Genomic DNA, 23,165 nt, shown 5'->3' with positions numbered 1-23,165 from the left:
GTGGCAGAGTAACCACTGTAGTGTATAGGAATTAGGCAGTATCCCTTTAAACACTGTGACCCCGATAGTACCATTCCCTGTGTTCTCTGTTTTAGGGCATGGCTACACTTGCAAATGTAGAGCGCTTTGAGTTAAACCCGCCTTCAGAGAGCGCAGTAGGGAAAGCGCTGCAGTCTGTCCACACTGACAGCTTTAAGTGCACTGGTGTGGCCACATTTGCGGCACTTGCAGCTGCATTGGGAGCGGTGCATTATGGGCAGCTATCCCACAGAGCACCTCTTCCCATCCTGGCGCTGTGGCTTGTGGGAAGGGGGTGAAGGGGGCAGGGCATTCTGGGTCCTGTCCCAACGCCCCGTGATGCATCGGTTCGCATCCCAGCAATCCCTGTGCTTCTGTGCACATTTGGTGCCATCTTTCAACGTTTTTTGTGCTGCACACTCTGCCTTCCCTTTTAGTCTACAGGAATGGAACCCAAACTGCTGAGGAATATGCTGACGAGTCTTGCCATCATGTCACGTTTGGCAGTTGAGTAACTCCTTAAGATCCAAACTGACAGTGAGGACTCTGACGATGATATCGACTCGAGTAACGCATATGACACAAGATTGCTTGTGGCATTCATAGACATTTTCACCATCATGGAATGCCACTTTTGGGCTCGGGAAACAAGCACTGAGTGGTGGGGTCGCATCGTCATGCAAGTCTGGGATGACGAGCAGTGGCTGCAGAACTTTCAGATGAGAAAAGCCACTTTCATGGGACTGTGTGATGAGCTTGCCCCGACCCTGCGGCGCAAGGACACAAAATTGAGAGCTGCCCTGACAGTGGAGAAGCGGGTGGCTATTGCAATCTGGAAGCTGGCAACTCCAGACAGCTACCGATCGGTCGCTAACCAGTTTGGAGTGGGAAAGTCGACCACTGGAATCGTGTTGATGCAAGTTTGCAGGGCCATTAATCACATCCTGCTCAGAAGAACCATGACTCTGGGTAACGTGCATGACATTGTGGCTGGCTTTGCACAAATGGGTTTCCCTAACTGCGGAGGGGCGATAGATGGGATGCATATTCCAATTCTCGCACCAGCCCACTTAGCCTCCGAGTACATTAATCGGAGGGGATATTTCTCTATGGTTCTCCAGGTGTTTGTGGATCACTGTGGGTGTTTCACTGTCATTAATGCAGGGTGGCCCGGAAACGTGCATGATGCACGCATCTTTCGGAACACCAGCCTGTTCAGGATGCTGCAAGCTGGGACTTTTTTTCCCAGACCAGAAAATCACCATGGGGAAGTCGAAATGTCCATTGTGATCCTTGGAGACCCTGCTTACCCTTTAATGCCGTGGCTCATGAAACCCTACACAGGGAGCCTTGACACAGCAAGGAGCGGTTCAACAGCAGGCTCAGCCAGTGCAGAATGACTGTGGAACGTGCTTTTGGCCGTTTAAAGGGCCGCTGGCGCTCTCTCTATGGGAAGCTGGACCTGGCCGATGACAGTATCCCTGCGGTTATAGCTGTGTGCTGTACCCTCCATAACATTTGTGAAGGGAAGGGTGAACGATTCACTCAGGCTTGGGCCTTGAAGGTTCAACACCTGGAGGCTGAATTTGAACAGCCAGAAAGCAGGGCTATTAGAGGGCTCAGTGTGGGGCTGCAAGGATTAGGGATGCCTTGAGGGAGCAATCTGAGGCTAAAAGCCACCAGTAAGGTCTGGTGCCCTGCACGGGAGTGAAGTGCTGTGGTTCCAATGTTAGTAGGAATCTGTGTTTGCTATGCTGACTTGCAGTGCCTGTTTCTTTCCTGGGCGGAGGTATCTTTTACTGTATGCAATAATAAAGAATGTTTTCAAAGCCAAAAAATCCATTTATTGAAAATAAAATTAATTTATTGAAAAGAAACACAACTGCTTGGGAAACAGAAAGGGCAAGGGGGTGGGGTGGGGAACGGTACACTCACAGATTTGTGTATGTCCTGTTATCATACTCAGTCTTCCTGTCTGGAGTGCTGTGCAATGAGTGCTGCACTTCAGGATGGGTATACTGCATGGTGATGGGGGTTCAGTGCAGTGGGTAAGGGTTGTCGTTTTCAGGGCTGAGTGGTGAAGCTGGTGAAGGTGTTGGAGGCAGCTGGTGGCGATAAGAACCTGGATGTTGGGGAAAGTGGGTTGGAGGTGACCTGGGGGCACAAGGGAAAGAGTTTTGGGACAAGGGCTGCAGGGGGGGGGGGGTTGGGCACGGTATTGCTCCGCCTGCATGGTTACGAGCGCCTGGATCGAGTCCACTTGGCGCTCCATGATGCTTATCAGGTGATCTGTGCTTTGCTGCCGGAGCTCCGTGCTTTTGTGCCGGCGCTCCTCATTCTGCTGGTGGATCCTCCTTTCAGTCTCCCTCCACTCCTGTGCTTTTAGATTCTCGTTAAGTTACTGCTGCATTACTTCATGCAGCATGTCTTCTTTGCTTCTACGTGGCCTCTTCCTGAGTCTTTGCAGCCTCTCAGCTGGCGATAACATGGACAGCTGAGATCTCAAGGTTGCATCTGTAAAGGAAAAATGCAACACTTAACAGAGGCAGCATTGTTCACACCAGACAGAGCAATGATTCCCCCACACTTAAGGAGGGCAAGCACAGTCTACAAAATAGCATAATTTGCTCATCCCAAAGCGAGCGCGTACAACCCACAGGAGCCCCAAAATGATGAGTAAACACATGGTCCAGGGGGAATGATTGTTTCATGGCTGTATGGTCCTCTGGGTTTCTGTGCCTTGGGCAGAGCCAACAGCTGTGGGGGGCCCCTTTACTGAACACAGTCCACACATTTTCCACAGGAGTTTGTCCTGGAAGATATCTTGCTGCTGAGGGTGACCTGAGAAGCAAGGGAGGGTCTTCTACTTGTGACAAGATGGCCGATGTTAGTCTGGTAGGTCCTGTACTTTTCTTGGTGGGGAGCTAAGATGCCACCCCTTGCCCCTGTTCTTGGGGCATCGATGGCCCCGCTAGTGGCCCAGGAAGGTGGTAAAGGAGAGAAGTGGGGGAGAGGTCTGGGTTTGCTCCTCACTCTGAGCCCCAGCCCCTCTCAACCCCTGTGGGTTCTTACCCTCTTCCCCCTTAGGTGAGGTACCTGCAGTCCTTAGATGCTGGGGAAGGGAGTCTCCCTCCCTTACTGGGGCAGGGTCCCCCTTACTTCGGTTTTCTGATTTTCCAAGTCTCACAGCACACCTCTAAGCTCCAGTCCTCTTCCTCTTCCTCTTCCTCTTCCTCCTCCTCCTCCTCCTCCTCCTCCTCTGTCTGCCTGAAGCAGGGGGTTTTATTAGGTTCCTAACAGAGCCTTAATTGACTGCAGGTGCTCCAATTAACCTGCAGCCACCTTCCCTAGTCTACAGGGAACCACACCTTAATTAACCTTGAGCTTATATATTTCTCCTCTAGCACTCTCCCACTGTTTCCTGGCCCTCCTGTATCACATACTACAACGCGGCTTCCGCCCTGGCCCATTTGCAGCTTGCCTGTGTGCAGCAATGGTTCCCCCGCCCCTCACGGCACAGTGGTGCAGACATGTTAGCCTGACTGGGACAAGGACCACAGTGGCTCTCCCAAGAAACCTGCCCAAGCACATTGCCCAAGTACTGGCTGAGACCTTAGACGAGATCACTGAGGCCGATTACCGCAATGTGAGAGAGCACATTAATGCCTTATTCCGCATCTAGGCATGCATGTAGCCCTAACCCTCCTCGCCCCAAGAGCCTGCACCGAATAACTTCCTTCCCAAAATAAAAGCCGCTTACTGGGCACCTCCTGTGTTTGTCCTTCCCCAAGCACCGGCTGCCGTGACTGGCTACCTTCCTCCTGGCTTGAGAACAGCTCCTGGCTGCATGCACCTAGGGATTCTGGGGTGTCTTCCTCTGCCTCAGCAGCCTCGCTCCCGCTTTGCTCCTCCTCCTGCCTTGTTGAACTGGGCTCTGAAGTGTCCATGGTGGTCCTCGGAGTGCAGGTGGGGTCGCCCCCAAGTATTGCATCCAGCTCTTTGTAGAAACAGCAGGTCATGGGGGCATCACCGGAGCAGCTGTTTGCCTCGTGGGCTTTGCGGTAGGGATTCCGCAGCTCCTTCCCTTTAATCCTGCCCTGCAGTGCATCCCGGTCATGCCCCTTTCCATCATGTCCCTTGATATCTGCCCAAAGGTATTGTAAGTCCTACGGCTGAAGCGCAGCTGGGACTGGACAGCTTCCTCCCCCAAAACACTGATGAGGTCCAGCACCTCGCCATTGCTCCATATTGGGGATCGCCTGGCACATGGAGGCATGGTCACCTGGAAAGATTTGCTGAGAGCACTCCACGCCTGGCTGAGCAAACAGGAAGGGGATTTTCAAAATTTCCAGAGAATTTAAAGGGCGGGTCTGATGGTTGGTCACCTGAGGGCAGGGCAGTAGAATTCAAAGTGATGACCAGAGTGGCTAGAACAGGCATTGTGGGACACTTCTGGAGGCTGATCAGAGCGCACTAACAGACCACGGTGTCCACACTGGTGCCGTGGCGCTCCAGCGGGGGTGCACCAAACGTTATTCCACTTGCTGAGGTGGAGTACCAGGAGCGGACCAGCTGCGGAGTCAGAGCGCTCTACTTGCCTTGCCAGTGTGGACAGGTCATGAGTTAGAGCTTACAGGGCTGCTTTAATGCGCTCTAACTCGCAAGTGTAGCCAAGCCCTAAGAATCTGCCAGAAACCAGCCAGAGCAGCAGTACATCTGTAGTAAAGTTTGGCATTTTGGGTATATTTAGTAAACATGGTTATTTGGGACCCAACTGTGCCCTTGTGATTATTGTTGTGCAAATTATGAAAGATACAACATACACCAAAGGGGCATGGCATCAGAAAAGCAAGTAGTGCACAGCCCCGCACAAAATGCAAGGGAGATGAAATTCATGATTTAAACAAATACACGGACATTTTTACTTTAAATTGTAATTTAAAAAGATCTTTTTCTCTTTAAATCAGATTTTTATTGATGCTAATTCTTTATTTTCTTCCTATTTTATATTCTTAAATTGCTAAAGTGGATATTTTGTACTTGTTTCTCTAATTAGTTTCCTAGCTGTTAGTAGGATTGCAGGTTACATGTAGAGATTTTTATCTAAGAAGCTTCACACTTAAAATGACAGGTTTCAGAGTAACAGCCGTGTTAGTCTGTATTCGCAAAAAGAAAAGGAGGACTTGTGGCACCTTAGAGACTAACCAATTTATTTGAGCATAAGCTTTCGTGAGCTACAGCTCACTTCATCGGATGCATACTGTGGAAAGTGTAGAAGATCTTTTTATACACGCAAAGCATGAAAAAATACCTCCCCCCCCCACTCTCCTGCTGGTAATAGCTTATCTAAAGTGATCACTCTCCTTACAATGTGTATGCTAATCAAGTTGGGCCATTTCCAGCACAAATCCAGGTATTCTCCCCCCCCACACAAACCCACTCTCCTGCTGGTAATAATGGTGACCACTCTCCTTACAATGTGTATGATAATCAAGGTGGGCCATTTCCAGCACAAATCCAGGGTTTAACAAGAATGTCTGAGGAAGGAGGGCGGGGTTCGGAAAACAAGGGGAAATAGGTTACCTTGCATAATGACTTAGCCACTCCCAGTCTCTATTCAAGCCTAAGTTAATTGTATCCAATTTGCAAATGAATTCCAATTCAGCAGTCTCTCACTGGAGTCTGGATTTGAAGTTTTTCTGTTGTAATATCGCAACTTTCATGTCTGTAATTGCGTGGCCAGAGAGATTGAAGTGTTCTCCAACTGGTTTATGAATGTTATAATTCTTGACATCTGATTTGTGTCCATCTTCTATTTCCCCTGAGCTCTGTGAGCCCAAGTTGGCTGGCACGGGCCAGCTGTGGGTTTTTCTTTGCTGTGTAGACATACCCTAAGTGACTAGGGAGAACAAGTATCATTGACTTCGTACTGCAAGCCCTCATGGAGGACGATACTCTGATGCAAGTATTTCAACGAGTTTCTTGACTTGTGAAAGTTCAATATATTGGTAGATAGCCCCTAAAAGTACCCAAATTCCCCCCGTCAAGCCCTCACATAATTCAAGTTCTGATCCTAATTTTATGTCCCTAAATGTGGGCTTAGGAGCCTCATTTTAGGCTCTATTTTTGGCCTATGTATAAAAATGTTTCTTAATATTGTTAATCTGAACAATTTTACATTGTTAACACTGAATCAGTTTTGTTTTCAAGAGCGTGATGGGATATACACACCCCACACTGGACAACGTGGGGTTAATGAGCTAATGTGGGCTCAGATGGCTCTGCCCCATCACAGATGTAAGGAACTTAGGAGGGAGAGCCCCAGCTCAGTTGATGGCAGACCAGGGAGGAGAGAAGACCTTCAGTGCTCAGCCCCTGAAGAGAGGGCTGAGTGAAACAAGAGCTTTCCAGCTGACTGCTGTTTAATAGACCCTCTCTGAGGAAAGGGACAGCTAGGTGCTGACACATCTTGTGAAGGAACCATTCCCCTCCATTTGCCTGTCAACTCAGTTTATTTGCATTAATTTCCTTTGTTTTTGTTCATTTACTACCCTGAAAGGGAAGCGACTTTAAATTGACCTGGCTGGAGGGTTGAGTCTGCAGGATACTAGTACCATGCTTCATCGACAATAAACCTGGCTGGGTGCCTTTGTCCCTTAATGGATCTTGTGGTCATCGGGCGGTTCACTCAAGGTCTGCCGTGCCAGCTGTCTGAGCAGGGCTGGGGCGGAACACAAAGAAAACACACACACGCAGCCAAACATTTATCAACATCTGACCACACTGGTGACCCAAGACTGCTGATCTGGGAACAATAGGCCTGGTAATTTAGTGAGTGTTCAGTAGATAAGGTGCCAGACGTGGCATGGAATGCTCTGAGGGCTCGGGGGTTTGTGTGTGCCTATTGCTACCTGCACAGAGAGAGTGAGATCTGCAGAAGCCTGGAAGGCAGTGCTTATAATGCCACAGACTGGTGGTTTCAGGGAGATGATCCACATCAGGCACAGACAAGTCTGCTTCATGGTAGATGGTGGTGACTTGCCTCACCACTGTGGGTACCAAGATTTCCACTCACCACAAAAGGATGTAGGCATCAGGTGCAGATATAATAACTCTACTAAAAATCCTGTCTCCAATCTCCTCCCCCAGAGCTCAGATACCACTCATAACAGACAGGCAGCCCTGAGCTACCAGCCAGATCAGAACTTGTCATGTGGTAACTGATTTATCTAGAGAGTTGTAGGGCTAACTCAGCCTGGCTGGGTGGGGAGTTTTCCCAGCACAACTTTATAAACTGGGAGTCACCCTGAACAGGAAAAAGAAGAATCTGAGGGCCGTTGCTTCCAGGTCCCCAGAGGCCAGTTCTCAGGTGGATCCCTGCATGCACTCTGGGATTCAGGAGCTCACTCACAGCAAGTCCTTCTCTTGCAGTGGCTGGCTCCAGACTTCTCCAAAATGGCTTTTCCCCTCTCACAGCACTCCCCGGCGTGGGCATCTCACCTAGGACCTTTCTTATTGGTCCTAGGTGAGATGCCCACGCCGGGGAGTGCTGTGAGAGGCTAGCTCTTCTTCATAGGTTTTTGCTTTTCTGTCACTTAACTCTACCCCACCCCCTTTCTCTCAGACACTGTCCCTCCCCTGAGCAGGTGCACTGATGGCCATCCAGCCAGGCCTGCTAGCCTCCCACAAGCCGGCAGGGCCCCTATTTCTTGAAATGGTGTCTCTCCTCACTCCCTCTTGGTTGCCTAGCGGACTCTGAGTCTGCCTTTGGCTGCCTTCCTCCCAGGGACAGTGTTTCTCCCCCTGAGGTACTAGTGCACAGAGACCCAGGCACCTAGGTAAGCTCCTTGGGGGGTACATTTGAAAATGGGCTCTTCAGTCTAGCAGAGTGAGGTATAACATGATCCAATGGCTGGAAGTTAAGAGACAAACTCAGATTGGAAGTAAGGCATACATTGTTAATGGTGAGGGTAATTGGCCGTTGGAACAATTTACCAAGGGACATGGAGGATTCTCCATCACTAACAACTTCTAAATCAAGATTGTCAAGTATCAGGGGGGTAGCTGTGTTACTCTGTATCCACAAAAACAATGAGGAGTCCGGTGGCACCTTAAAGTCTAACAGATTTATTTGGGCATAAGCTCTCATGCGTAATGCATCTGAAGTGGGTTTTTTACCCACGATAGCTTATGGCCAAATAAATCTGTTAGTCTTTAAGGTGCCACCGGACTCCTCGTTGTTTAAATCAAGATTGGACTTTTCTAAAAGCTATGCTCCAGGAATTATTTTGGGGAAGTTCTGTGGCCTGTGTTACACAGGTGGTCAGACTAGATGATTCCAGTGATCCCTCTGGCTTTGGAATCTATGAATCTACGAATGGGGCAAATTCTTAGATGGAGAGTGCTGTGCTATAAGTCCTGCACCCAACTTGTTCCCACTGTCTGGAGAGATCATCTTGAATGCACTTACCGTATACATAATTGTCTCATTTTACAGATCAGAAAATGGGGGCACAGATAGTGCCAAAATCAGTGGTAGAACTTGAAGCAGAATCAAGGTCTCCTGACCTTCAGTTTCCAACGAAAGCTGTTTCCCCAAAAGCAAAATGGATGGAACTGTTTGCTACAGTGAATGCTCTCACAGTTGCCACTGTGAATTATAGTTGTCCATGAAAGGAAGTGATTGGTATTGATCAAATGTGATCTTTGTGCCAAACAGGTCTTCAGCTGCAAAGTGTCTTGATAATATCTTACTTAATACTCACTGTGAGTCAGACTTTTCAGATCCTTTAAACAAAGAATCCTTTAACCTACACAAGCAAACCATGAACCATGAGCCTATAAATAACCTGACTGTAAAGATTTGATCTGTAGGCGCATCCAGTCCTGAGTGCTGTACTGTTATGTTCATTGTTCAGCCTTCCTGTGGCTGTAATACACAACTGTGTACAACTGCATTAACTGTGGTTAACCCATCTACCACTTTTCTCCTCCTGTCCAAGAAATCTGGTGAGAGACCCATCCCTGGAGATGACAGTGGTCCCACATCCCTGAGTTAGTGCAGGGTGAAAACTTTTGTATTTTATTTCACACAACTTTCCTTTAGAAACAAAGTGCTTTAAAAAATTTGGACAAATTTACATGTTTTCTTAAAATGACATTACATTACCTATTTTCCTCAAGCATGATAAATTATAATTTACAATGAACAGAAACAATACAATAACGAGAGCCCGATTGTTGGGGATTCAGAATCTTTCTTTGTGTCACTCAAAGGTGTGATGGCCCCAGTGCAGGAGTGCTGCCTTCCTTTCACAACCTCACTACAGGATGTAGGTGAAAGACTGCAATCTCCAGCTATACGGGGGTGATTTTGCCCCTTAAAAACTGATCCAAAGGACTACAGCCAAACAATTCAATACACTTTGAAAAAGTTCTTTCTGTTGAGTCAGGGCTTGTACAATGAAGTAAATATGCTTTAACAGTAGATATTAATTCTGCAGAAGGATTTTACATTCACCACCCAAAACTATCTTTAATCCATTTTTTACTGAAGATCTCATTATTACAAATCACCATCCCCAACATTTTGCTGTGAGGCTTGAAAGTAGTAAGATGTTCAACCACGTTAGTAAAGTCGAGCAGCCACATCTGTGTACAAAGTGGATCCATTTCGGTTCACACTGGTTCATCAAAGACTGGGCTGGATTTTGTGATCAGAGTCATGCTGGTGTAAGACTGACTCTTCTGAGGTCAAGTTCTCTATAGTCAATGGGCCTGGTTCTGCAGTTGAGTGACTCCAGGTTTACTCTAGTATAACTGATCTCAGAATCAAGCTAACTGGTTTTGATTCATGTGGGTTAGTGAGCTTTGTTTGGACTCATGGCCAGATCCCAAATCTACCCAACTTTTCACTTTGGGGCAGTGTAAATGTAAGGTCCCCTCAGACCAATCCTAGTCCTGATCCAAAAAGCGACAGTCCTACATATATTGTGGTCTGCTGTGTTTTAGAAACCTTTGCCTCCTCTTTCTTTAGATTGTGCAGAGGAAGTTTCTTTATAGTTTAGTCTCGAGCAAATGAAAGAAAGAGGAAAACAGCAATTAATTTAATTGGAATTGTCTCCTCAAATAGAAGTGGAATCATTTGTAATTGGCCTAGCACTTTAGGAAGGGAATTCATTTTTGGCACTGCAATTCTGCCGAAGCATAACAGCAGTTACCCCCAAGGGCCGCAGCTTTCTTCATTGCAATCAATATATTCAGCCCAGATTCCTTTAGACAATTTAAATGTAGCAGAACGTTATCAGCACGGTACGCACAAACCTGATTTTTGTTAACCTAGCCAGCCATCATGCCAGGGATGCTCTGGATGTTTGAAATCTGCAGTTCCTTCAAGATGAGAGGTGTTTCTTTATTCAGAGCCAAATGTAGGTATTTGAAGAGTCAAACTGTTAGAATTCATTTCACCAGCCCAGCTCTGGGAAAAATCAGCCCCCTTCCTCTAATTTATAAAAATCATAGAATCATAGGACTGGAAGGGATCCCTTCACTCATGGCAGGACTGAGTATTATCTAGACCCGGGTTCTCAACCCTCAGCTCATGGGCCGCTTGCAGCTGAATCAGTACATAGCTACAACCCATGTGACATCCAGGCAGGTCCATAGAGGTAGTATTGGATGCGGACCACAAAACACATTGTGGGCCATGTATGCGGCCCACAATGGTAAATAGGTTGAGAACCACTGATCTAGACCATCTCTGACAGGAGTTTATCTTATCTGCTCTTAAAAATCTCCAATGATGGAGATTCCACAACCTCCCCAGGCAACTTATTCCAGTGCTTAACCACCCTGACAGGAAGTTTTTCCTAATGTCCAACCTAAATCACCCTTGCTGCAATTTAAGCCCATTGCTTCTTGTCCTTTACTCAGAGGTTAACGAGAACGATTTTTCTCCATCTTCCTTGTAACAACATTTTATGTACTTGAAAACTGTTCTCATGTCCCCTCTCAGTCTTCTCTTCTCCAGACTAAACAAACCCATTTTTTTCCAATCTTCCTTATAGGTCATGTTTTCCAGACATTTAATCATTTTTGTTGTTCTTCTCTGGACTTTCTCCAGTTTGTCCACATCTTTCCTGAAATGTGGTGCCCAGAATTGAACACAATGTCTCAGGGATCTCGAAGGGTGGTGACTAAAATCTTTTTCTTCTTTTGTCTGTAACTTCTCTGTAACTTGTTCTCCAAAAAACTGTATAAATTAAAAGACACAAGCCCCACTTGGGGGGCTCACTTCTAAATGTATTAGCAGAGCAGCTTTGCTAATAAAACAGAGTGGTCTGATAAATTGTGAGTCTGAGTCAAACTTTGACACCCCCTATCCACAAGGCTTGTTACCCTGTCAAAGAAAGATGTTAGGTTGGTTCGACACGATTTGTTCTTGACAAGTCCATGCTGACTGTTACTTATCACCTTTATATCTTCTAGGTGTTTGCAAATTGATTGCCTAATTATTTGTTCCATTATCTTTCCGGCTACTGAAATTAAGCTGACTGGTCTGTAATTCCCCAGGTTATCCTTATTTCCCTTTTTATAGATTGGTTCTATATTTGCCCTTTTCCAGTCCTATCATGATCTCTATTTGAATACACAAAACAAAACAATTATTATTAGATGTGCATTAATAACTCCTCCACTACAAACTCCGAGACTTCCCCATCAGAAAAATCCCGACTACATAGACAAGCCTTACCATGTGACCCAATGGTCAACAGCATTAGGTTCTGTCAAACCAAGGGAAAAGTGTATTCTGAGAATGCCTAACATCAGCATTCTGATGACCAAATCTAAGGCTAGTCTGATTAGAGAGAGAAGCTATCTCTAAAACATACACAACCCAAACCATATAGAGCCCAGCAGAAATCAGTGAGAAACCAGGGCAGCATATGGAGTGAGGGGGTAATATACACCAAAGGTGAAACACCAATAAGCAAGCTGCATTCTGCACTAGCTAAACTTTCCAAGTGATCTTCAAAAGAAAGCAATCCAGTCTGGAAGTAAAGGCACAAGGAATCCAGAAAATCCTAAATATATTGGTACCAAACAGATTAACAAATAGCCAAAAGCATCAAGACAAATACAAGAGAATTTGAATATTAAGGCACAGTAAGAGACTTGCCAAAAGTCACATAAGAAACCTGCAGCAGAGCCAAAAATTGAACCTATATCTCCTGGGTTCCAATCCAATACCTTAACCACAAGGTCATCTTTCCTGCAGCTCTAGTCTTTGCTCCTATTTGTCCTCTGTAGGAGGACATTCAATTGTATTGAAAGGCAAAAGAAATACTTTTATCACAATGTGCAATTGACCTGTGAAACTCAGTGCCATAAGATATCACCAGAGATTAGCAGGATTCAAACAAAGACTAGACATTTATGTGGATAATGAGAGCATCCACAATTACACTGACAGAAGGGGTTAGGAAGAAACTGTCCCTATGGGCAGGTGATCCTTCCTTTGAAGCATGTGATATTGACACTCCTGGCTGAGACAGGATATTGGTCTGATCCAGCATGGCATGTCCTATGATCCTAACAACAATCACACAGCACCAGTGAACATTTTATCAGCGTTTATCAACCAAATGTGTGGCTTGCCTTCCAAGGCTTTCCCCTGCTTTTATTATTGCTGGCAATTCAGTTAATGTTTAAAAGCAGGGTGAGAGATTACAAATTCACACATATGACATGTTCTTCACACTCTCTCAACTTGATAGTTTAGGTTTTTCTTAAGAAGGACAGTTGTGAGCATCTTTAGGCAGCAGCTTTCAGTGGATGCCCTGATTTCAGACACTCAACAAAGGACATAAAATACACAGACACTTGGAGGACAACAATACTATCGGAATTGGTAGGCCCATGGACATTAAAACCCTGGGCTCCTTATCTCACTTGTGTGCCTCTCAACTCTATCTATCCCATTGGCTCCATTATCTCTTTTTTCTCGCCACCTTTGTCCTAGTCCAATAGGACTTTGCATCCATTTTGGGTGTTTATCCTAACTGAAACTCCAAATTTTCAGCTTCACCCATAACTTTCCATTCATTAATCCATTCCATTCATGGTAGAACATGCTGGGGTGACAGCACTCACACAGCAGCCGTACAAGCTTCTCCACATTGTCCTTCCCATGCACCTCACGTTTCGTCTGCAGGACCCGCTTCCACAAGATGGGTTAGTTCAGTTTCCATGTTAATTCTACCCTTGGCCTTTCAGCTGTGACTTGGCTTTATTAGATTAAATATGTTCCTGCTAGAATGATTAATTGAGTGTCAAATACATATACACATTTCTTGCTGCCCTATTTTTTTGTTTCCTTTATTCTCTGTTGGATTTAATTAAGCTCTTTCTTGGCCAACAAACTTGAACTTGATAAGAAACAAGCTTGCTGCTGAGGGGCAGGAGCCCCTATGCTCTCACAGTTCTAATGTATTCTCTAGTCCTTTACCAGCGTAGGAGGAGTTATGGTCTCATGGATAGGGTGCTGGCCTGGCTGTTGAGAGACTTGGATTCAAGTCCCAGCTTTGCCACAGACCTGTTGTAAGGGCACGTCACTTCATCTCTATTTGCCACTTGTTTCCCCTCCCCACCTTTTCTCTTGTCAATGTAGCGGGTTAAGTTCTTTAGTGCCTGGTTTGTCTCCCATTATGTGTTGTATAGTGCCTAACACAATGGGACCCAGATCTCAGCTGGGGCCAATAAGTGCTAAAAGAATAACAACAATTCTGTGGTTTCAGAAAATAGGAGACTTCAGTTCTTTGTTCCACCATGATCACCAGTGTTGCCAACTTGAGTGGAAAAGAAGTACCTAGAAAGGTGACCAGGGAGTGATATTACTCGGTAATAGCTTATTCATGCAGGAGGGAGTTGCCAGCCCTCCCTGGTTAGTTAATGATGTAATGCCAGGCTCAGTTGTCTGCCATTGCCACATCACAGAATTGTCAATGGAAAACCATCAAACACAACTGAAAACAATCAAAACCACTATTCGTCATTAAAACTTTTGTTATTCAGAGGTGTGTTTTTTCACACCCCTGAGTGACAAAAGTTTAACAAGGAAAGTGCCAGTGTAGACAGAGCCTCAGTGAATGAATGCAGAGTGCCTCTCCCCACTCTGCATTATGCTGAAACAGTCTTTTGTCTTTATTCATAGCCAGGACCAATGCCTGTGTATTAAAATTTTCTTTCTTTTTTTTTTTTACCTCCAAGTGATTTTGATTGTTTTCAGTTGTGTTTGATGGTTTTCCATTGACAGTTGTGTGATGGGGCAGTGGCAGACAACTGAGCCTGGCATTACATCATTAACTAACCAGGGAGGGCTGGCAACTCCCTCCTGCATGAATAAGCTATCACCGAGTAATATCACTCCCTGGTGACTCCATTAAGCCTAAGACCATAAGGGCATAAACGACAATATAGTTACAGTATTCCTTAAATATCACCCGTACACACATCACACCATGATTATGAACAGTGATAAGTTGCAGAGACCTTCCATGTCACCCTTTATGGATAAATACCCTGTAAGCAATGTATTTGATGTACTGAATTTGTTAGGTCTGAGACAAGAGTAGTTTGCAAAGAACAGGGGGCCCTCTGTCAATGTGCCTTTGTGTCACCATACCACAGACAGAGAATAGCAGGGACTGCGGTGCACCAATACCAGAGGCTCTGGCAGCAGAAGGGAATTGATTAAGTGTGATATAAATAAATGATTCTGGCAAGTGACTCGCACCCTATGCTGCAGAGGAAAGAGACACCAGCCACCCCACCCCAAGATCACAGCCAATCTGACCTGGGGGTAGAATTCCATCACTCTCAATGTGTGGCGGTACATGAAAAGGAGTGGGGAATTCATACAGTCTTGGCTACTTGATGGCTGGCACATCTGAGCCTGTGCTGGGGTGTGTCAATTTGCTGTTTTAGGTCCGTAACAATTTCTAACCCCAGTCTCTCTCCCCAGAGCCAAGGAGGAAGCAGGGGATGCACTGTCTGAGTCACAGTGCCTCCTGGGGTTATTCCTGGGCTGATTTATGCAAAGCCCCTTGCTCAGGTCTCTCCCTGAAGTCACAATTTAGCCCTAAATTTACATAAGAACATAGGAACGGCCATACCAGGTAAGACCAAAGGTCCATCTAGCCCAGTATCCTGTCTTCCAACAGTGGCCAATGCCAGGTATCCCAGAGGGAATGAACAGAACAGGTAATCATCAAGTGATCCATTCCCTGTTGTCCATTCCCGGCTTCTGGCAAACAGAGGCTAGGGACACTATCCCTGCCCATCCTGGCTAATAGCCATTGATGGACCTATCCTCCATGAATTTAGCTAGTTCTTTTTTGAACCCTGTTATAGTCTTGGCCTTCACAACATCCTCTGGCAAAGAGTTCCACAGGTTGACTTTGTGAACAAGAAATTGTGTGAAGAAATACTTCCTTTTGTTTGTTTTAAACCTGCTGCCTATTAATTTCATTTAATTAAGTAAATACAGAGTATTAAATAAAGAGTAAATAACACTTCCTAATTTACTTTCTCCATACCAGTCATGATTTTATAGACCTCTATCATATCCCCCTTTAGTCATCTCTTTTCCAAGCTGAAAAGTCCCAGTCTTATTAATCTCTCCTTAGACGACAGCTGTTCCATCACCCTAATCATTTTTGTTGCCCTTTTCTCAACCTTTTCTAATTCCAATATATCTTTTTTGAGATGGGGTGACCACATCTGCACTCAGTATTCAAGATATGGGCATACTATTGATTTATATAGAGGCAATGTGATATTTTCTGTCTTATTATCTATCCCTTTCTTAATTATGCCCAACATTCTGTTTGCTTTTTTGACTGCCGCTACACATTGAGTGGATGTTTTCAGAGAACTATCCACAATGACTCCAAGATCTCTTTCTTGAGTAGTAACAGCTAATTTAGACCCCATCATTTTATGTGTATAGTTGGGATTATGTTTTCCAATGCGCATTACATTGCATTTTTCACATTATTAGAACAAACAGGACAGTTGGGGGGAAAATTCTGAAATACAGATGGGCACCACCTGGGTTTGTTTTCACATTTCAAGGGACATTTCTTTCTTTCTTTCTTTCTTTCTTTCTTTCTTTCTTTCTTTCTTTCTTTCTTTCTTTCTTTCTTTCTTTCTTTCTTTCTTTCTTTCTTTCTTTCTTCCTTTCTTTCTTTCTGCTATCCATTGCTTGTAGGTAATTGATTTCATTTCATTAGCAGTGCTTTTTTTGTTCATATTTCTGAGCGCAACCCTCTCTTAACTGCCTGTAATGTTACCCACTACATTTCTTTGCATTTCTTGATAGAACAAAAGATAATTGATCCCATAAACAATCCTGGCTGCTCCTAAGGGCTAAAAATAATTATTCCGTTGTGTCCTTGAATAATAGTCACGTTTAACAAATACGCAGACTCTGACGTTTGCTATTTGACAGAAAGCTTTGAGAAACACAGTGTGTGAAAATGGTGTTGAACTCCTTTTTAAAGAATTGATTTTTTTTAAAATCATATATTCCTTTTTGTAGCCTCTGGGCCTTTTTGTGTTTGTTTTATGATTTTTTTTTTTTTTAGATTTTTCTCATAAATAATTGAAAAAGAAACATGCCTTCCTCAAATCTATGTTCAGAGTTCCTTGTTGGATGGCAATTCAATAAGTAAGAGTGGATTTTGCTTAGTAAGCGCAGTGGGAAACCTCATTGCACAGTGAGTCACCAACACATTTCATGTTGATGTAACTTTAAAACAATAAGCTCCAAACCATGCTCATGTTAGTGGGAGAGAAGGGAAACATAAAAGCAATTCAGCATTTAGCACCGAGGGTGAAATCCATTGCTATTATACCTGCACTTTGCTGATGTACTTGTTCATAGATATGTTCCTGACGGGAAAATTTGTTTCTTTTCTGTTGATGGTGGTGGACTTTGGGGGGTACATTAAGGGACTAAAATCATCCCTACTATAAATGGTACAACTCAACTGACTTATTATAGTTACATCAATTTACATAAATGTAAAATGTGACCCATTAAGTTTCTAGATGAAGAAATTCTTCAACTTTTTGGCATTCTGTACAGACCAGCTTAGGAAAAGCGGTTCCTGAGAACCGGCAAGAACTGGCTGATGTAGTGTAGGGAAATGTGAATGGGTTGGTTTCCTTTATGGCTCTCACAATGGCTATGTTTAGTTTCACAGATGAGGCACTTCACATTTGTTATATTTACAACAAAAGTTAATGGCCCAAATCTCAGTTGTAGTTGAGAAGTGCACAGCACAGCTCCAGGGTTGAAAAGATGCCCTTTGCATTCCTCTAATCTTGACTTTGCTGGGTGCTAGACCTGTTCCTGGAGTAATTGAGAAATTATGCTAATAGACATAAAGGGCCATTATATGGATTAGTGGGTTTTAAGGAAGACTTGCCCATACCCAGTTTTCCCATAGCCACACTCTCTGCATCAGAAGCAGTGAGCAGGGTGTCATAGAACTATTATACCAGGTCATAAAACCATCCTTTCTCTCATTCACACTGTTGGGAATCCACTTTTATAGAGCTTAGTTATAATGGGCCAAACTGGAACCCCAAGTTTATACATGCCAACACTTGGTGGAGTAGGGTTCAAAATCTGGGTCTGAATTCAGACCCAGCTATGCCAAGAGAGAATGCTAAGCATAGTAGTTTTGCTTGGAGCACCTTGATTTGTTTGACACCACACTTTGGGTAAGGCGGCTGATTGAAAATTGAGGAGAATAAAGAATGGGAAAATGGTGTGTGAGAAAACACAAGGCCATCCATTTTCATACACTTGCACTCTGCAGTGCCCTGCATGTAGCAGCCTTCTCAGGGAGGTACGAGATAACATATAAATGCCAGAGAGTGACGCTGTGATTTCTCATTGCTGCACTTGGTAGTGTCAGAAGTGAAGTGAGAAGAGATGCTGCTTCCCAGAGGAGTTGATTGTCACCAGCTGGGACCTTACGCCTGGTTCCAATAGCCCTGACTGGGAGAACAAGCAGTAGCAATTCTGAATTTTAGGAAAGGTTGAGCTCAATGTTGAGAGGCTGCCCAAGTCTGTGTCATAAGCCCTATACTGTTAACAGCGCACGGAAATTCTTCTTCAACTCAAGAGATAGAAGCCTGCACTTCTGGAGCAGGAGGATTTGAGTTTTATCCTTGTTGTTCCCACAAAGTTCTGGGGAGCCATGATGTACAGAGTTGTGTCAGGATAAAATTCCTAACTAGTTGTGGATTTGTTACAGTGGAAACAAATATATATGTATAAATTAAATGTAACAATATTTTGCATTTTCTAATATAATCGCAAAATATCAATTAATTTGATTAGCATCACATTTTCTCAGGCAGGCGTTGGTTGCATTCACTTGCAAATTATTTAACCCTGGGTATGTGTGTTTATGGACTTTGTGTTTATAATATGGCTAGTTGAAAAGTCAGTTTTGAAAAATGAATTTTTCTCACAGATAAAAGTTTTAGAGAAAACAGTGATTCACATTTTGTTCTGCTTAGGTCCTTACAATGGTATTTGAGCCTCTCCTACAGCCGCTGTACATTTAGAGCCAGATTCAACCTCAAGGAAATCAATGGGAATTTGCCTTGCCTTCAGTGGGATTATGATTTGGAACATAAATCCTGATCCAAAGCCCACTGAAGTCAATGAAGTCAAAACTGACTCACATTGACTTCTGTAGGATTTGGAACAGACCCTTAGAACATTCATATACATTTGACCAGGCTTAAATAATTGGTTTGGTTAAATTACAAATATGGGCACATTACTGGGTGAACCTGAAAAGAAATTCTTTCTAAGAAAAGACATTTTAATAATCTCCTCGCCTCTGTGTGCTTAGGAATTTCTATAGAAAAAAATCATCACCTCTCTTTGATATAACTGCAAGCAGCCATACACCTTTTGGAGTCGAATAAAATTCAACCCCTGCAATTTGTGAGATTTTATAAAGCAGATTGTAATTAAGAAATGGTTATAATACAGTGACTTAGGTGTGATCCTTTTTTAACTGTATAGTTTTTAATTGGACCCAACCTACATACCTTGGAGAAATGTACTCGGGACTGATAAGGATACCTATTTCTAAGGAAAAAGGAAAGATAAGAAAAAATGCAGATAGAACCATGTGGACATTTTGTACAGAATGCAATTAATTGGCTGATAAGACAGCCACATCTTCCTCCCGCCTAAGTTAAAGACTATAAACTTTCTTTGGATTTTCTTTTCTCCACAATATCTACTGTGAGCAGTCTTCTCCTAAGCCACTTGTATCCTTTCTAAAACCGACAACTGCTCCGATATCCACAGATATTTTTCCTCTCGTCACCTTTAATGCCTGGTTTTCATCCTGACTTTGATTCCCTGTGCTTAATGTCATCGATGGTGCAACAGTTTTGTTATGATTTTGTTAATAAAATGCTTGAGCTGCTTGGAAAAAGTCTGCTGCTCTTTGCAGGCTGTTGCCTGCATTTCCAGTTCCAGCCTTAGTGGGATCTTTTGTCAGCTTCTATCTCGCAGGTTGTCATGTTTTATAACTAATTTATCTTCCAAATCATAAGAGCATCTCTGGTCATGTTGAAATTGCTTTCCCCGCTCAAATATCCTCTCATCTGCTTTTTTCTCAGGTCTTTGTGTAGCTTAGCATCAAACCATCTTCTTACACCAATGTAAGCTTTCATCTATATTCTGTTTCACAGTGCTAGATAAATAGAGATCCCTGTTCCTATTTGTTTTTTAACCAAAATGCCTTTGTTCCCACCTCTTCTGTATCTTGTTTGGCTGAACAAAATGTTATCTTTTATTGTTCAATCAGTTCTTCCTCTTGTGGTTATCTGCCAGAATCTAGTCCTCAAACATTTCTAAATTAATCTCAGATTTGCCAGGAAAAAGAAAAAGAGAATGTGAATTTCTCGCTTGTTTCATAATTGGCTGTATCATACATACACATATATTCGCCCATCCACCATGAACACTTTGCACCGGTGGCAGACCTCATACAGAAGAAGGGGGATGGAGCAGGGAAAAACACCCTCCTGGCAGCCTTTAAGAGTATGTGTGGCTCCTTTTCTAGCACATTATGCAATTGACAAAAGGAGGTCTACAACACGAACTTTCACATGGGGCTAGAAAGCAAGCTCACCCTGCACTCACCCAGCAGCAGCAGCAGCAGCTCCTGTCCCATGCGGCTGGGTCCAGTTCCCCACACTGGGCAGCTGAGAATCAGAGAATAGCTACAGGTTCCCTTACAGACCTAACCCTCTCCACTGCACCAGAGCGCTGCTTGGCTGCAGCACTGAACCAAGACCCCCCCTAAGTATAAATACAGACAGGGCAGAGATTTAGACCGTTGGCAAGGTTTCCAGGAGAGAAAGATTATTCATCCTCTGATTGGATTGCTTACCAACACTTGCTTGGGTTTCCCACCAACTCTTTAGAGACTTTCCTCTCTCACTGCTACTATCTCTTTTCACATTCCAGGTAGGCTGTGGCTGGGAATCAATCATGAAGCAAAAAAAAACACCAGTATACATCAAAATAGTGATGTTTCAGCAGCAACACAAAATCTTCCACTAACCCCTGGCATTGCCTTGCCACTCAACAGCTATTGCAAACGGGTGTGAAAAGCCAAGCAGTTTCAATTTTCCTCACAGAAGCTCTGACTAAAGGGTTCTGTCACATCCCATTATCATTTCGCTCTGTTACATTTACTTTGAATAGATAATAGGAAGAATGTGTTGGAGTTTCAGTTTAAGATTTACCTACAGTCACACTACATTTCAAATGACATTTTAGGGACTATCTCTAAATGTCTTGAATACTTGGAGCATTGGAAATTCAGAGCTGAGTGCCTGTTTGCTTCTATTGGAATCAATGAGCATTGTGGGTTCACAATACCTCTGAAAATCAGGCTATTTATCTTTGTGCCTAAATTTAATTAAGAGCCTAACTTTAGGCACATTTTGTCCTCAGTGTTTAAGCTATAATCACACTGTCTCAGGCCCTCACTAGAGTGGCTTTCATGACTGTTTATGTCACCTCTGAATTTGCCCCTTGGTCTCAGATCCAGAGCTGAAAAACGGTTTCAAAGTTTTGGCTGAATAACGTATTTGGCCATATTTTTTTGCAGCGAATGACTAGTTCTATAGCTGCTATTATTTGCTGAATAAATTATCTAATGGATACCAGCAAGGTTGGGCAAATGATGCAGTCAACAAATATATTTTTTCTCCTGTTTGACTAGCCCTAAATTGAATTTTGTAAGGCCCACTCCAAAGCCCAGCAAAGTCAATCCAAAACCTGTCATTGATTTGAATGGAAGGTTGGAGCAGGCTAAGTCATACACACTGGAAGGTATCCATAGGTATGGTTCCTACTTTAGAACTAACTACTTTAGTTTCCTTTGTTTATAATATAGCTGTATATCTGTTAATTCATACAACACAGATCACTTGGGCATCCAAGTGCCTCTGAAGACTATAACCCCCATCTCAATGATGGACCAGCCTATATTAACTTTTTGAATGACTGTATAGTTTGCCAAACCAACCACAACAGGGTGGGAAATGGTTTTCCCGTCCTGGGAAAACTTTTGACGTTTTGAAAAATAAAAGAAAGCACCCATTTCACGTCATGAAAAATCAAAATCTTGAAAAGTTTCATAAACCAACAATGTGAAAAAAAATGGCTTTGAGTCAACCAAATCAAACAGTTCATGACAATTTCAACATTTTTTATTTTGATTTTGACCTTTTAAAATTTTGGTAACTTTTATTTTTACTTTGGTTAGCTTCATTTTCAAAATGAAAAGTTGCTGTGAACAAAAACATGGATTTTGTTTGTTTGTTTCAACAATGTGAAAGTGGGAAATTTAAACAATTCCAAAAACCTGAAAATTGTCTCTAGTCTTTCCCCCCGCCCCCCCCCCTCCCCCCGCCACTCTTTAGATGCTTCTTGTGTAAAGTAAAGTTTTCCCCAAACCACTGAAAGTGCCATGTCTGGAGTTGCGGCAGTGTACTTTCACTCGCACTTGTGTGCCAATATGAAGGAGGCGCGCCTGTTAGAATGGCCTGTAGGTCCATGGCAGCACCCGCCACTAGGAAAGGATGGCAAGATGCAGCAGCACCACCTGGTGGTGAAAATCACATGGAAGCATTTGCAGCAAAGACAGGGGGTTAGAGTCTGCAGCTTTTGAAAATACCAGGGAGAAGGCACATTCCTTTCCTGAAACTGGCGCACATTTCACCTGTCAAAACTCCATTTGTCCTAAGCAATGCCAACAGTCTGTGTGCCTGCAGAACAGCTGAGATTGTCACATGGGCATTAGTCATTCTGAGATGCAAATTATTTTTCCCTGTGTTTGTACAATGTCTAGCACAGTGAGGTCTTGGCCCATGATTGGGGTTCCCAGGCAATATGATAATACAAATAATAATTAATTATTTTTATAGTACAATACATGCAGAAGCCCCAACCACAAAAAGTTCCCATTGTGCTAAGCGCTGTAAACACACAATAAGAGACAGTCCCTGTTGCAAGGACCATGCAGGCTAAATCAACAAGCCAGGTGAATAGGAAGGCGACATTATTATCTCTGTTTTACAGATGGAGAAATGTAGCCCAGACCAATTAGCTGTCTCATTGAACATTACAAAGATTGTCTGTGTTAAAGTTAGGAACTGAAGTCAGGTCTCCTGAGTTCCAGTCTAATGTCTGAACTACAGGAGCAGTCTTCCTCTTTCATTCATGCTGCTACGACTCCTTTGTACTTCAATCCACTCTTGATTTACAGACATCTATAGAATTTGTCTCCTCGCTCCTTATTGGAACTATTCTTCACTCCCCAACAAAATAGCATTAATCAGCCCCCATGAGGTATTCTGGAGTGGACTGGAGACCAAACACATGCTCAGCTCTGTTGTGATGTGAGCAGCTTCTATGGCAGTAGTTCTCAACCTTTCTAGACTACCATACCCCTTTCAGGAGTCTGAAGCCCAAACCCTGCAGCCTTGGGATGAAGCATGTAACTTAGCTTTGCAGGGCTCCCTGTGGC

The 23,165-nt window shown here is 43.8% G+C and overlaps 1 protein-coding gene and 1 long non-coding RNA gene across 3 annotated transcripts in view; one reads left to right on the top strand and one right to left on the bottom strand.

Moving 5' to 3' along the window:
• Window positions 1-23,165, top strand: part of LOC311525190 (uncharacterized protein) — a 277,462-nt gene that overhangs the window by 75,226 nt on the left and 179,071 nt on the right. The window lies entirely within an intron of this gene.
• Window positions 1,840-20,495, bottom strand: LOC311525230. Its single transcript, XR_014712725.1, has 2 exons — window positions 20,267-20,495; window positions 1,840-2,532 (listed from the first exon to the last, which is right to left on the bottom strand). It is a non-coding gene; the product is annotated as an uncharacterized lncRNA (long non-coding RNA).

The sequence above is a fragment of the Lepidochelys olivacea genome, assembly GCF_965140295.1.
Source record: "Lepidochelys olivacea isolate rLepOli2 genome assembly, chromosome: 1".
Classification (NCBI taxonomy): domain Eukaryota; kingdom Metazoa; phylum Chordata; order Testudines; family Cheloniidae; genus Lepidochelys; species Lepidochelys olivacea.
The sequence above is the reverse complement of the archived record's forward strand: the minus strand, read 5'-3'. Positions and strand labels throughout refer to the sequence as shown.